The sequence below is a fragment of the Monodelphis domestica genome, chromosome 6, assembly GCF_027887165.1.
Source record: "Monodelphis domestica isolate mMonDom1 chromosome 6, mMonDom1.pri, whole genome shotgun sequence".
Classification (NCBI taxonomy): Eukaryota; Metazoa; Chordata; class Mammalia; order Didelphimorphia; family Didelphidae; genus Monodelphis; species Monodelphis domestica.
Window position 1 is genome coordinate 103,417,341 of NC_077232.1, and position 17,382 is coordinate 103,434,722.

Below are 17,382 nucleotides of genomic sequence, written 5' to 3' on the forward strand. Positions count from 1 at the left end.
GGACCTGATTGTGACTTAATGAAATGCTTTTAATTCAGAAAAGAATTTTGAAAACATTAGATCAATATCACAAGACACTGAAAAGGGCAAATACAGATTTTTCCAGTAACAAATACATTTGGGACAAAACAAGATACCTTGTCCAGAAGACTTCAAGTGAACAACAAATTGATTTTAATATTTTGTCTCTCAAGATAGAATTTGAAAACTATGTATATCTGTTGTTTCCATTTCATCAGATTTGGTTGATAAAACTATTATTGAACATAATTTTAGAATTATTTCTTACATATAACATAACAATTAATATAATTGAAATAAAGTTCCATAGTATTCCTACTGATTCTCTTGTTTCTACACCCTTTAAATTCAATTTATATCAGATACTGTCAAACCTGAAACCCTTCACTTAAAGGCCTGAGAATAAAATGGAGAGCTGTCATCTGAAGACTAGGATGATCATGTTCAATCAAGTCCTTCTAGATAGAAGATGCAGAAGCACAAACATAGTGGCAGCTGATTTCTATCACTTCTCAAGAGCAGTGATTGAATACTCAAATATGGCCTCAGATACTTCCTAGCTGTGTGACTCTAGACAATTGACCTAAACTCCAGTTGCCTAACACTTATCACTCTTTTGTTCTAGAAATGATACTGACAGAAGGTAAGGTTTACAAAAAAAAAATGTCAATCCCTTTTCTCTCTTTCTTTATCACAGCCAATGATGATAAGATTTCACCTTGACAATGCCAAACTCTCTATATGATTCCATGATCTTAATCACTATTGCTATGCTAATGACTTATAAAGGTATATATCCAGTGGTTGCATCTTTCTTAAGCTCTAGTTCCACAGGACTAACTGACCACTGCATATTTAGAACTTTAAGGGGCTAAAGGCATCTCAAATTCCAAATATTCAAAATGCAATTTTACCTTTTCCCCCAAAGTCCATCCAACTTAATTTGCCCTTTCTGTCATGGGTACCACCCTCCCTCTGATCACCTAGATTCTCAAACTATTTCCTTCTTACTTAATTTCTCACCCAATCAGTTGCTAAATCTGGCCATTTCTGAGTCTTTTGCCCATTCCCTTTTTTCCACTCATAGTTATAATCCAGTTTCAAACATTATCAACTCTTGCCTTTACTGAAGCCTCCTCATAAGTTTCCCTGACTTGAGCCTCCCCACATCAATTTATCTTCCATAAAACCATCAGATTTTACTTAAGTGAAGGCTGAGGGTGTCATTTCCACATTCAACTAACTCCAGTGGCTCCCAATTACCTTTAAGATTGAATAGAAATTCTCCTGCTTAGTATCTAAAACCTTTTATAACCTGACTCCAACCTTTGTTTCTGGATGTATTACACATTAGTCCTTCTGGAAAAATAATAAATATTATCCATAGTGTATTCCACAAACCATCTTGTCACTGTCTATCCTTCATGTTTGACATTCACTCTTTCTTCACCTATGCCTCATAGAATGTTTCGTTTCATTTAAGGATAAGGTCAAATACTCCTTTCTTTGTGCAGCCTTTCCAATGTGCCTTAGCACAAAAATAATTTACTTTCTACTTTGTATAGATCCCTAAACCTTGATATTATCCTTCCTGTTCCCTTAAATGTAAGCTCCTTAAGTAGAGAGTTTTTTTTCCATTTTTCCTTTAAGCCAGGTACATTGTAGGAATGTAATAAATGCTTATTTATTAATTGATTGAGTTATCTAAGATAGGATCAGAATGCCACTAATGTTTGAGATCATAATTAAGCCAAATAATCCATTCTTAAAGAGCTAGAGAAAATGTGATGCACCATTAGTGAGGCAGTCTCTGAGAATGCCTCAAGTAGAGAGAGAAAGAAAAGATAGTAGATTGGATTCCGCGGGGGGGGGGGGGGGGCCATGACGGAGCCAGGTATGAGATGGCAGAAATGAGTCAGAAACCAGGCCTTATTGATTACAATGGAGCCACAGCAGAACTCTGATCTCTCTGGACAACACAAAGGCATAATCCATCCAGGGATCCAAAATTAATACCACACAGGTCATGAGGAATGATATATCTAGCTGAGAGATCAGCCTAGGTTCCTCAGACTATTTGCCAAGCCCAAACCTTAAGGCTGCGAGAATAAGGTGCAGGTAATAGGATGAATTAGAAAGAGCTAGGTATTAGCATTGGAAAAGAAAGTGCCTGGCCCAAGGCCAGGTCCCATGTGAGAAAGATAGAAAATGGAAGAAATTAAAGATGGAGCTTGGCCAGGCCAAGCTCCAGCAAAGACAGTCATAAGTGAGAGGTAAGATCCAAGAGAGGGGAGGTGACTGCTGTGGCTTCTTTTAATGTCTTTGACATGCAATGTACAATGTACAATGACAATGCAAATGTACCCAATACATATTGATGAATTACATAATGTATTGCCATTGGGTAATTGTAAATTAAGACAAGGTATAGGTGTGGTTTATCTTAGCCAGGTGAACACGAAGAAACCTGTTTTCCCGCCTAACCTGAGGGAAGCTGGGATCAAGGGTTAGAGGCTTTAATAGCCAAGACTGAGCATGCTCTCTTCTAAGCCACTCTGTACATTCTAACTGTCTCCCTTGTCCATAGCTAGATGTGGACTGCTACAATTAGCATATACTATATGTGAATGAGTTACTTCTGTAGGATTTAGTGCCTAGGACATTTATTTCTATATATTTACTTAAAGAATTGGAATCACTGTTTCATTTGTATTTATTTCCTTTTTTAGAGGAGTGCTTGAGAAGGAAGAGGAATATTTCTTTTTTAAGTCATTGATAGATGACTGGATGAGCTGGAATTATAATTCGGGCTGGAAAAATCACATGGAATGAGTCATCGGTGGTATCCATTTATGTGGTATGCTGACTCTACATTTGTAAAAGAGAATAATTCTAAGACTTTCTTCCACTACGTTTGTATAGGGAGTAAATTTTTCACATCATCAGTTACTATTTCCATTTGATTGAGTTCTCTTGATTTCACTCTTCCTAGCTTGACTATATTTAGATGGACTATAAAGTTCAAGAGAAGAAGTAGGATGAAGTCATCCTGGAAAGGTGGGTTGGAAGACCTATTGAGATGGATACTAAAAGTCAAAGAGGGAGAATTTACATAGTTTCTTGGAGGCAATAGGGGACTATTGAATTTTCTTGAATAATGTAGTGACATAGACAGGAGCTTTAGAAACAGACTCACAGAATCATAGAACTGAAGGAAATTATAAAATGTATCCATTCTAAATCATCATCTAATGAATAAATACTTTCTCTGGATTCAGAGAGAAGTAATTAAAGAGAGTTTAGGAGGCACAGAAGCACTGAAAAACTTTGCATAAAATCTAGATATAACAAAATATGTAATGAACACAAAATAATTTAATAATTTTTGTTTAATCAAATTATACTATTTGAAAACAATTATAGGTCACAATTTTATTATAGATCTAAAGCTGAAATGGATGTCTAAGACTTTTTAGTCCAACCTCCTCTTTTTGGGAATGAGAAACTGAGTAGCAGAAAGATAAAGGGAAAAGTATCAAGTATTAGAAGCCAGATTTTAACTTAGGTTGGCCCAACTCTAGAAACAGTAGTCTTTCTCCTGGGCCATACTTCCTCTCTATGTTACTATTTTATGTCAGTTAATTGATCAACAAGCATCTATAATTTTCACATGTACTCAAGATATATACAATGCTATTTGATCCACATTTTACTATTGAAGAAATTGATTCAGAAAGTTTAGGAAATTTGGTTTATGACACACAGTTAATAACTGGTGAAAAGAAAACTCTATGTAGGTATTCTGAATCTAAGACTTCTGTTACTCTTATGACTCTAAATTGAATCTCTCTAATTCTTTAATTCTCCCCACTTCACTTTACATTTCTGGCAATGACTTTGTAATTTACTTCACAATATTGGATAAGTCGGAGAAGACTGAAGAAGCCCCTCTTGATATGATCCACTTATCTGTAAAAGTTCATTATGCTGTTAGAGTCAATATTCCTAGGTTTCTATAAGGTAGTTTCCCTTGTGACTTCAGAGTATATCTCATATTGGCTACCAATGGGAAAGACATTCTAAGTTCATCAAGCATCAAGAGGCATCATTGCATTTTTAGCAACAGATTGCTTAAAAACAAATGTTTTTTTTTTTAAACCAACTTGATTCTAACCATCACTCAATTTAATTTCCTAGTGAAATTAAATAAACCAGCATTATTGTGTGGTGAACTTCATATAATAATTATAATTAAAACAATTCATTTTCCTTAATCTTAATAATCAAAAGTATATTTTACATGGTACCTTCACTGTTGTATTTATTAAAAAACACAATGTGTTCAGTCATTCCCCAATTGAGAGACATCCCTTTAGTTTTCAATTCTTTGCCATCACAAAAAGTGCAACTATAAATATTTTTGTACAGGCATGTCTTTCCCCATTTTTTTAGATTTGTGATACAGACCTAGTAGAGATATTGCTGGATCAAAAGCTATGCATTCTTTTAAAGTCCTTTGGGCATAATGCCTGGTTTAGATTGGGAGCTCCTTGAAGACAGGGACTATCTTTTAGGACTTTTTGGGTTTGCACATGTCATATCTGACATATAATAAGCTCTTAATAAATGTGTAATGACTATCTGACTCTAGGTAGACTAAATATTATGTTTAAATACAAAATAAACCCACATAAGTCATCAGCATTTCTATATAATTCCAACACAGCTCAGCAGCAAGAACTAGAAAGAGAAATCCCATTCAAAATTACCTTAGACAAAATAAAATACTTAGGAATCTATCTCCCGAGACAAACACAGGAACTATAGGAATACAGGTAAAAAACACTCTCCACACAACTAAAACTAGACTTGAGCAATTATAAAAACATTAACTGCTCATGGGTAGGACAAGCCAATATAATAAAAATGACCATCCTACCCAAACTCATCTATCTATTTAGTGCCATACCCATGGAACTTCCAAAAAAAATTTTTACTGATTTAGAAAAAACCATAACAAATTTCATTTGGAAGAACAAAAGATCAAGGATATCCAGGGAAATAATGAAAAAAAAATACAAAGGAAGGGGGTCTTGTAGTCCCAGATCTCAGACTATATTATAAAGCAGCAGTCATCAAAACAATTTGGTACTGGCTAAGAGACAGAAAGGAGGATCAGTGGAATAGACTGGGGGCAAGCAACCTCAGCAAGACAGTATATGACAAACCCAAAGATTCCAGCTTTTGGGACAAAAATCCACTATTTCATAAAAACTGCTGGGAAAATTGGAGGACAGTGTGGGAAAGATTAGGTTTAGATCAACACCTCACACCCTACACCAAGATAAATTCAAAATGTGTGAATGACTTGAACATAAAGAAGAAAACTATAAGAAAATTAGGTGAACACAGAATAGAATACATGTCAGACCTTTGGGAAGGGAAAGACTTCAAAACCAAGCAAGAATTAGAAAGAGTTACAAAATGCAAAATAAATAATCTGGAATACATCAAATTAAAAAGTTTTTGTACAAACAAAACCAATGTAACCAAAATCAGAAGGGTAGCAACAAATTGGGAAACAATCTTCATAAAAACCTCTGACAAAGGTTTAATTACTCAAATTTACAAAGAACTAAATCAATTGTACAAAAAATCAAGCCATTCTCCAATTGATAAATGGGCAAGGGACATGAACAGGCAGTTCTCAGCCAAAGAAATCAAAACTATTAATAAGGACATGAAAAAATGCTCTACATCTCTTATCATCAGAGAGATGCAAATCAAAACAACTCTGAGGTATCACCTCACACATAGCAGATTGGCTAACATGACAGCTATGGAAAGTAATGAATGCTGGAGGGGATGGGGCAAAGAGGGGACACTGAGTCATTGATAGTGGAGTTGTGAACTGATCCAGCCATTCTGGAGGGCAATTTGGAACTATGCCCAAAGGGTGATAAAAGACTGTCTGCCCTTTGATCCAGTTATAGCACTGCTGGGTTTGTACCCCAAAGAGATAATGAGGAAAAAGATTTGTACAAGAATATTCATAGCTGCACTCTTTGTGGTGGCCAAAAATTGGAAAAAGAGGGGATGCCCATCAATTGGGGGATGGCTGAACAAATTGTGGTATATGTTGGTGGTGGAATACTATTGTGCTAAAAGGAATAATAAAGTAGAGGAATTCCATGGAGACTGGAACAACCTCCAGGAAGTGATACAGAGCGAAAGGAGCAGAACCAGGAAAACATTGTACACAGAGACTGATACATTGTGGTACAATCAAAGGTAATGGACTTCTCCATTAGTGGCAATGCAATGTCCCTGAACAATCTGCAGGGATCTAAAAAATACTATCCACAAGCAGAGGATAAACTGTGGGAGTAAAAACACTGATGAAAAGCAACTGCTTGACTACCGGGGTGGAGGGGATATGACTGAGGAGAGACTCTAAATGAACACTCTAATGCAAATACCAACATCAGGGAAATGGGTTCGAGTCAAGAATACATGTGATAACCAGTGGAATCGTGTGTCGGCTATGGGAAGGGAAAGGTGGGGGGGGGGGGGGCGGGGAGGAAAAGAAAATGATCTTTGTTTCCAGTGAATAATGTTTGGAAATGACCAAATAAAAGAATGTTTAAAATTAAAAAGAAAAAAGAAAAAAAGAAAATAAAAAATAAATATTAAGTTTAAAATAAAAGTATTTAGATTTTTAAAAATAATTCCAGGAGAATTCTACTATTATGGAATCCCAAACTAGACAAAGAATAAGAAAACTTGTGTTTGAATCCCCATTTTACAACCTAATGCCTGGGTGACCTTAGAGATTTCCCTGTACCTTAGTTTCCTTATTGATAAAATGAGGAATTGGACCCAACAATTTCCAAGGCACCTATAACTCTAAATCCTTATTGTGAAATCTATGGAAGTTATCCTCAATAGACTGCTGCATATTTTAAGGGCTCCAGAATCTGATACTTTTATTTGCTCTTCTTACTCCCTAACATTTCCCATTATTCCATGTTTTTCTTCTCTGCTTTTCTTGTTTTAATGTTATAGTATTCAAGAATATAGTTACTTTTTCTGTGTTTATTTCTTTCAAAGAGCTGTGCCCTAAGCTTTTTGAAGGAAGGAATTTGTGTAAATTTAATACATAGATAAATAAATAAATAGAAGGTGGTTAAGGTGTTTCCTTGAAAACTATATTGGGTCTGTGTATCCAGTGGCATTGATTGATGTGCACGGAATGAGTTCTGGTCCATGCAATCATTCCAATTGCTGAGAGAGGAAATGCTACATTAGGGGACGATTGCTGCCATGCAGGGGTTCAGTTCTCCATTCAGTTACAGAATTGCTTCAACTCAGCAGAAAAAAATGGGGCTTTTCTAAAAAAATATCCTCAGCTGACTGTGATGACTGTAATGCTAGTGCATTTCAGGGTTGGGAAATGAATCTAGATCTTTTTAAAAGATGCCAATGAGAGCTCTCTCTCCAATATGTCACACTGTCTGTCCTACCAGGATCTTATTTGAAATGAAGTCTCCTGCCCGAGTCTCTGTGCTCTTTCTATTTCTTTGTAGAATGAAGGGATTGAAATAGAGTCCATCATGTGGTAACTGGCTTCCAGGTTGCTCCTCTCCTGATTGGTGAGTCTTAAGGAAGCCCAGACAGTCTCACTTAACTTCCTACTCAATTCCAACTCAATTCACTCTCTAGGCTATTCACTTTTTCCTTTCCAATTCCCTTCTTCCCATACTGGATAGTAACCTTCTTGAGACTAGGATCTTTTTTTGTTTTTACTGGTAAAGATCTTTAAAGATCTTTGATTTCATCAGTGTAGGAGAACTGAGTAAAGAAAGAGAAGTTTTGTATTAGCCTTCTTATTGTTGTTGAGTTACTTCCATTCCTGTTCAACTTGATCTCATTTAGGTTTTTCTTGGTAGATAGTGGAGTGGCTTACCATTCATTCTTCAGCTCATTTTACACACAAGGAAACTGAAGCAAACATAGTTAAGTGACTTGCCCAGAGTCACACATTAGTAAGTGTCTGAACTCAGGTCTTCCTGATTTCAGGGCTAGTGCTCTATCCACTGAGCTATCTCAAAGGACCACTCTTGAATCCTGAAACGTTCATGTTAGAATGCACTATGTACCTGAATCAGGTTGGGAGTAGACCCTCCCTTCTACCCCATGCAGGTTAGGACTACTCATCAAGAAGGAGCTCAGGAGTTTTTACCCCAGCACCTAGGGTAAATAGAATATACAAACAAGGCCACTGGCTTATCTCATCCATCTGCAATGGAGGAAATTTCAGACATATATAGCAGGTTTATCTCAGCAAAGATATTGGAATGATTTGCCATTTCCTTCTTTAGCTCATTTTATAAATGAGTAAATTGAGGCAAAAATAAATTAGATGACCTGCCGAGGGTCATATAGCTATCTGCAGATGAATTTGAACTCGGATCTTCCTTACTCTAAGCCCAGTGGTCCATCCACTTCACTACTTAGCTGCCCAAAATAGTCTTATTAGGACATGTAACAGAATATCAACTATGGAAGACTAAAAGTATTGTCTAGTGCACTGAAAGCACATTGCAGAATAGGAAGTAAATTTATAATAACCCTAGTCAACCTAGTTGTACTTTTCCCAGCATTATTGAATAGTATGTAAGAGAAAAGAAAGCAGATTGCAGACCCAGTCTAGGTTATAGTGGTGAAAAGACAAAGGACCACAGGGCCATGAAGAGTCAGACACAACTGAATGACAATGCCACCAACCACAGGCCAAAGAGTACCTGAATTCAAGTACAGAACATAGCAAATTATTGAAATGGTTAACTATAGAATGAAAATTGAGAAGTCAGTACAGTGAAACTAGATAAGGAGTGTTGACTTGGAGAACACTAAGTGATGAGAAGATGGAAGGTAAGGAAGAAAAGCATTTAAGAAAAATGAGATGTGGGAGGCAATGTATGGTATTGCCAGATAGAGGAATTATGCAGTTCTTGAGTATGGAATTATAATACTTGGGGACAATGATAATGTCAATAATTCTGTGTATAGCTGAGGTAAAACTAAAATTATTTAGAGCTTAACATTTTTAAATCTTTGGAGGACAAAAATTTTAAGGGTGAATAATGATGTTTAATGTTGAAGTCCAAAAGTATAATGATAAAGAATTTAAAAGTAGAAGACACTGAGTCAGGTCCTTGACTCTCTGAGAAAAGAGATAGGGGGTTTAAATGACAATAGCATCAGAATGGCAATTGGGAGATATATTTGGATAGAGTAAACTTCAAAGAAGAGATTAATAAATTATGATGGGAGCAGGAAGCTCAAGGGAATATTTTTCCTTATCCTAGGGTAGTGTATTGGGAACAAGAAGGAAGATGAATCCAGTTAAAGGCAGTGACTTGGGATACTATATCCTCTGTTAAGGAACCAGTTTTCCATGATTATCATAAGATGAAAAAAGTATAAGAATTAAAAGCACAAAATGAAATAAAATATTATAAACATAAATTTGGAGTTCTAGAAAGCACAGTGGATAGGGAGGGTAAAGCTACAGAATTTATCTATACTCCAAAGAGGCACTTCCTTCAAGGCACACATTAAAAAACACCTCACTACTACTTCTATCCCTCTTCATCCTCCTTCTTCTATTACTACCACCACCACCACTATCACTGCTGCTGATACTGCTATTGCAATTGCTAGAACTAGTTCTAATATTAGTACAACTATCCCAAATAAGAGTAATGATAAAGCTAGACTTTTAGGGATGGAATCAATATGGCAGAGTAGAAAAAGAAATCAACTCAGCTTTCCCAACATTACTGTCTAAACAACATTAAAATAGATTCTGGAGTGGTAGAGGCAACAAAAGGTCAGAGTGAGTCATTATTCCAGTCTAAGTCCACAGAAAAGGTTAGAAAAAGAGATTTGTGGCATAGAAAAGGAGGTTGGTCAGGAGCCTATGTTGATGAAACACCAGTGATGGGACCAGGTGGTAGTAACAGAAGCAGCAGAAGTTTTAGGAGCTTTAAAGCCAGGGATGGTAAGGGGATCTAGTATGTGATAAGAAAGAGATTACAGGGGACCCCTGGGCTAATACTGCACAGGACCAGTAACTGTTTGGCTACTTCTGAGTCATAGTTCAAGGGTGGAGAGGAATATTTTCAGTCAAGAGGGAGTAAAAGTCCTGAGGGACCCTATTGCTTTTGTTCATTAATTATCAGGGATCTGATGAAGACTTTCACTTCTGTACCCAAGGAAGTAAGGGCCCTGAGAAGCAATAAAACTTACAATTCCAGGGGATCCAGGATCCTTCCTATGTAAGGATGAGAGTGAAAAACAGGAGATCAATGATCACACCTCTCCCCAAATCCTTTGGAAGCACCAAAAAATTCCCAACTCCCAGAAATAGTTCTGAAAATAGCAATGCAAGAAAGACTGAAATCTGAGACTGTGCCTCCTCCCCATCATGGCAGAACAGAGACCAACATGAACATAAAGTTCCAAATCAAGAAAAAGTTTGGAAAAATGAACAAGCAACAACAAAAAAGAACCTGATCATAAAAATCTGCTATGGTGGCACAGAACAAAACACAAACTCTGAAGAAGACAATGAAATTAAAACAGTTACAAAAAAGCCTCAAAAATAACACAAGTCCAATAGGAATCATTGGAAGAGCTAAAATGTTATATTCAGAACCAAATAAGAGCTATAAAGGGAAAATTATGCAAAGAAATGAAAACAAGGAGAAAAATTATGAAAATATGATTAACAACTTTGCAAAAGAGGCACAAAAATATTTAAGAGAATAATGTCTTAAAATAAAATTGATCAAATGGAAAAAGAGACACAAAAATTCACTGAGGAAGAGGACTTTTTTTTGGAAAATTTTATTTAATTAGATGACTTAGGATATTTTTCCATGGTAACAAGATTCATATTCTTTCCCTCTCTCCCCCCACTCCTTCCCATAGCTGATGCACAATTCCACTGGGTTTTACTTGTGTCATTGATCAAGACCTATTTCCATACTATTGATGATTGCACTAGGGTGATCCTTTAGAGTCTACATCCCCAATCATATCCCCATCAAACCATGTGATCAAGCAGCTGTTTTTCTTCTGTGTTTCTACTTCTACAGTTCTTCCTCTGAATGTGGATAGTGTTCTTTCTCATAAGTCCCTCAGAATTGTCCTGGATCACTGCATTGCTACTAATAGAGAAGTCCATTATGTTTGATTGTACCACAGTGTATCAGTCTCTGTGTATCATGTTCTCCTGTTTCTGCTCCTTTCACTCTGCATAAATTCCTGGAGGTCATTCCAGTTCACATGAAATAAAAAAGGACTCCTTTTCAAAGAAGAATAGGAGAATGGAAAAGGACTTACAAATATCTATTGAAGAAAATAATTTCTAAAAATCTATTGGAGAAGTGGAAGCTAATGACTTGAAAAGATAGTAAGAAACAATAAAAAAGTCAAAAGAATGAAATAAATATAAGAAAATGTGAACTATTTCATAGGAAAAACAACTAACTTGAATATAGATTTGAGTGGACATAATTTAAAAACAAATGGAATACCTAAAATCTGTAATTACATATTTCAAGAAATTGTGAAGGAACTTTGCCCTTATATCCTAGAACAATAGGGTAAAATACACATTGAAAGAATCAATTAATCACCTGAAAGAGATTCCAAATTGAAAACTCTTAGGAATGCTATAGCTAAATTCCAGGTCAAAGAGAAAATAGTTCAAGTAACCAGAAAGGAGTTATACAAATATAATCTAGCCACAGTTAGGAACTCACAAAATTTATCAACTACATCATTAATTTAGTGAAGAGAGAAGAAATAAAAAATATTGGAATTACAATCAAGAAAAATCTACTCAACAAAACTGAGTATAAAACCTTCAAAGAAAAAAAAAATTAATGAAATAGAGGACTTTGAAGCATTCCTGATGAAAAGACTAGAAAGGAATATAAAATGTGGCTTTCAAATATAAGGCTCAAGAGAAGTATAAAAAGGTAACATGAAAAAGAAATCATAAAGGATTCAATATATTTAAACTGTTTACCTTTCTATAATGGGAAGATGATACATATCATGTCTAAGCATTTTGTTATTACTAGGTCTATTAAAAGGAGTCTACATAGAAAGAGGCTGTGGGAATGAGTCAATTGTTTTGGAATGATGTAAGAAAATAAGATAGTCAAGAAAAAAGGGATGTCCTCAGAGAAGGTGGAAGAGAGAAGAATAGGGAAAATGATCTCACATTAAAGTCTGCAAAAAAGACTTTTTTTTTTTTTACAACGTGTGTGGGAGGGAGGATTGGAGGAGAAGTAGCACATGTATCTTATAGCTAAATTGATTCAAAGACAGAAAATATACATAGATTCACAACTGGTAATAGAAATGTATCTTACCGAATAGGGATGAGGTAGGGGATGGGATGGGGGAAATAGAGAATGGTAAAAGAAAGGACAGATGATGTAGCCAAAAGCAGATGAGAATGGGAAGAGTAAAAAGAAAGAACATGTTTTAAGCATTCCTTAAATGGAAGAAAGTAGGATAGAGGGAAATTCAATTAGCAATCAAAATTGTGAATGTGAATCAGATAGACTCCCCCACAAAACAGATAGAAAACTGGATTAGAAACCAGAATACAATAATTTGTTTTTCATAAGAAATGTACTTAAAACAGAGAGACACACAATTAAAATAAAAGGCTGGAGAATAATCTATTATACTTCAGCTGGTATAAAGAAAGCAGAAGTAATATCATGAACTCAAATTAAAAATGAACCTAATTATAAAAGGAATAAGCAGGAAAACTAACCCTTGCCAAAAGGACCCACAGACAATGAAAATATACCTATTCTAAAAATATTCACTGAATCTCAAAACATCTAAATTCTTAAAGGAAAAGTGAAATGTATTACTGGAAGAAATAGCAAAACTATATTAGTTGGGGAATTCAACTTTTCCCTCTCAGAACTAGATAAATCTACCCATAAAATAAGTAAGAAAGAAATCAAGGAGATGAATAGTATCTTAGAAAAGTTAGATGTGATAAACCTTGGAGAAAGTTGAATGGGAATAAAAAGATACACTCATTTTCATCAGCTGTATATGTTTATGTACAAAAAATATTTATAGCAGTTCTTTTATTAGTGACAAAGAACTAGAGACTGATAGGATGTTCAATTGGGAAATTCCTGAACAAGTTGTAGTATATGATTATAATGTAATACTCCTGGGCTACAAGAAATGATAAGCAAGATGTTTCCAAAATTCCTGGGAAGACATCTGAATTCCTGAAATGTGTACAGATCCACTTTGTAATATAGAAAAATATTGTACATAGTAAGAGCACTATTGTAAGAATTGTCACCTATGGATGATAAAAGCTTTAGTTACTCGGATAAAGACAATGATCTAAAGCAATTCCAAAGGATTCATATTGAAAAATGCTGTCTACAACCAGAGAGAACTGATGAACTCTGAATGCAGATTGAAGCATACTTTTGAATTTACTTTTTATTTTTGTCTGTATTTTCCTTTGCAACATGGCTAATTGGAAAATATATTTTACTTGACTTCACATTTATAATTGATATCAAATTGTCTGCCTTTTTAAGAAAGTGGAGGAGCAGAAAAGGAAGAAGAGAATTTTGATTTCAATTTTAAAAAAATAATTTCTAATATTGTTAATTATTTTATGTTGTAAAATATTTAATGCAGCTTTTTTGTGGTGTGGAAACAAAAGGACCACCTATCAATTGGGAATAGCTGAATGTGAATTGTCATGGTTTATGATTGTAATGGAATTCTATCATGCCAGAAGAAATGATAAACAAAATGATCTTTAAAAAATAATTGGAAAGACTGATATGAAGTAATGCAAAGTGAAGTGAGCAGAACCAAGAGGAAAAATAGGCCCTTCCCTGGGCCAGAAGGAACTGACAGAGTCTGAAGATTGAAACATGCCATTCTTCACTTTATTTTCTCCAAGAATTTTTCTCTCATGTAGGCAACATGTATATATTTTCATAACATTATTTACACTGAAATATATATTATATATATTATCATATATGTTATAAGATATAAACAACTTTTGTCACATTACTTGCCTTCTTGGGGAGGGAGTAGGGAGGAAGGGAGAAGATAAAAAAGAATGAGATAGATTTTTGGACATAGCTAATGTGAGAATTTGGCTCTTTTAAATAAGGGTATTTATTTTAACTTATTATATATTTATAACAAATCATATATTATGTTATTTTATGTTGTATATAAAAATAAAGAATAACTCAAAATACAAAAATGACTTAAAATTTACATGTAATTGGGAAATAATAAATAAAAAGTATTTTAAATAAAGATAAGTAGCACTGACTATATACTATTATTATATATCTATTATACAGCCCAGTACTGTGCTAAGTTCTTTATTAATATTATCATATTTTTTGTCCTCAAAACAATCCTGGGAGCTAGATTCTTTGAGGTTAAGTAATTTTTTTTAAGGTCAATAGGTTGGGAAATATCCTGAGATTGGATTTGAACTCAGATCTTCCTAACTCCAGGTTCAGTATTCTATCTCCTATGCACCTTGCTTCCTTTTCTTCTATCTGATGCCTTTCCTGATTTTACAACTATTAGTTGATTCTCTTAATAACATTTTCATATTAATGACATATTCAAAATAATATTTTGAATTCATTATGTGTACTTTTTTTCTTTTAATCTCATATACTTATATGTACATGTAATAGCCCCAAAAGAATATAAGCTCATTGAGATCAGATATTATTTCTTATATTTGTGCCCCAGTGTCTTAAAAAACAGGGACTTATAAATTTTCCTTATTAGATTGAAAGAGAGAACAGGAATTGGTAGTAGATGATTTTTAAATATGACTGCCAGTAATTGTTCTCTTCTCTGTCTTTGGAATTAGGAAAGGAAGAAGTGACAGGTTGCTAACCTTGAGACAGGAACAGGGTATCTTTTGCCCAGGGTTCCTACCTTCAAGAATTTTGTGAATGGCAAAGCAGGCATCATTTCTTAATTCAAGTCCTAGAGAGAAAAAGGGAAATTAGACCTAGTATAAGCAGTCACAATTCAGGGATGAGATTCTGTTGATAAAGGAAGCTTACATCTAGGGCTCTGGTCCTGAGCTAGGGCCAGTCCAATACCTAATGTTGGTCCTGAAGCCATAGAAAGAAGAAATGTGGCTACAGGCTGTGGCCACTGTGGGAAGCAAGAATAGGAATGATGCTGAAGAATAGCTATCAGTCGACTGCCACTCCTCACATAAGAAGACTCTGCCATGGCTCCCCATAAGATGGCTTGCCTTCTTGATTTCTCCATATCTCCTACTTGCTTTCTCTCCTCTTTGTGGAGTCTCCCAATTTGCCCATGGTCACACTGCTAATATTTCAGAGGTGGAAACTAAACCTCGATCTTTTTGATGAGGACAGCTCATGTCTCCAATGCTTCATGCTCCCAGTGTGCCTGCCCTACCTCCTTTTCTTTTATTAACAATTCAAGTAAGACCTGTAAGCCATTCTCCCATTTAGAAGCAACTTCCTCGTCAATTGACAGACACAGTGCTGAGGGTTGAGGACAAACCAAAAGATAAATATCAGGGCTTTTTTTTTTCAAGTAGATCACAGTCTAATGGAGGTGGTGGTGGGGGACTGCAAAAAATTATGTTAGACTGTCAATATCGAAGCGACTCAGTACTTCTAGCTTGGTATACAGTTGGCTGTTGGATAAAGATAAATTATTTTGAACATCACTGAGAAAAGGCATTGATGTATGGTGCAAAAAAGAAACTTGATCTTTTATCAAGAAGACAGAATATAAGATGGACAGCTTTAATGCTATATTTGTGATCATAAAATATTACACAAGCTGGAGGAAGGTCTGTAATGGTTTACATTCTAAGTAAATTTTAAAGAAAGCCACAAAGAATGAAAAAGTATGATGTGCTGCAATCTATATGGATGAATCTATACCCCATTAGCAATCAAGCCAATGGCTCCCCACTCCATTGAAGTATTACACAATGCATTGTGCCAGTCCTGGGGGAGACGTACAGGCAGAGAAGGACACCATTCCCACACAGGATCAATCAATAAATTCCATAATTATGGCTATACGATGGAGAAAGTCCATATTTTTGTTGATTAGTTGCTTAAGACCTTCCAGATCTTTTAAAAATAGGAGCCACAAGCAAAAAGCTATAGGAATTAGACTGTTCTGTGGATCTCATGACAAAACAAAAAAATACATAAATTTTCCTGATTCCGTTGGGAAAAGAATCATCAAGCTGACAATGTGGGGCCACAAATATTGCTATTTATTCTGAAGTCTCAAATCCCACACTGAGATAATGTCAAACACCCGCCTAGGGACAACCAGGCTGGGGCTCTTTTTCCCCCAAGTCTCATATATGTGGCCGCACTAGAGTCAGCAAAAGCACTACCAGCTCTCAGAAAGACTCCCATGGATTATGATTGGCCTTGATTCAGAAAAAGGCTGGTGGGCTCCATATTCTCCTTTTGTTTTTCTATGATTGAAAACAAGCATTTCATTTGGATGGAGAGTTTGACATTTGAAAGAAACAAGATACCGAAGAGAATCAGCTTTAAAATATAACTTTCAAACAGTCTAATTTGTGGGGAATGGTTTGGTTAGATGAGCTTTTTAGGTGGGCCTAGAATGAGATTTTTGCTGTTGTTACATTGTATAGCAGACTGGAAATGAGGATAGTTTTCCAGGCCAAAAATAATGCTTTCCAAACGCACAAAAAAAAGTTTGTGTCTGGGAACATTTCATCACTTTGAGACTTCTTTGTTTTGAATGGCATACTTTTCTATTTTATCACTCACGCCTTTGACTACATAAGCATTTTGTAGTATCTTAAAACCTCTCTAAGGTTGTGAATGTTCAATTAAAAATACTACAAATCACCAGAGGCTGTTTGGCTTAACTTAAGCTTATTTTTTATGCTACTTGCCTATAATGAAATATAGCTCTTTCATGAGTAAAACATGTGTTCATATCACCCAAGGAAACTCAATCATTTGTCTCAGTAAATGAATTTGATACCTTCCATTAAATAAAATGATGAGTGTCACCGAAGAAATTTGCCACTCAGAGGGTATATGAAAATTGTGTTAAACCAAGAAATTTCTCAGTACAGGACAAGAGTATATACTCAGAGTGTGACCTTCTCCCTCCATATATACCTACCTTCCCCATTCCTATTCCTCACCTCATTCTTGGGCAGCTCAAGTTTCTTGAGGTAGCTTGAAAGATGAA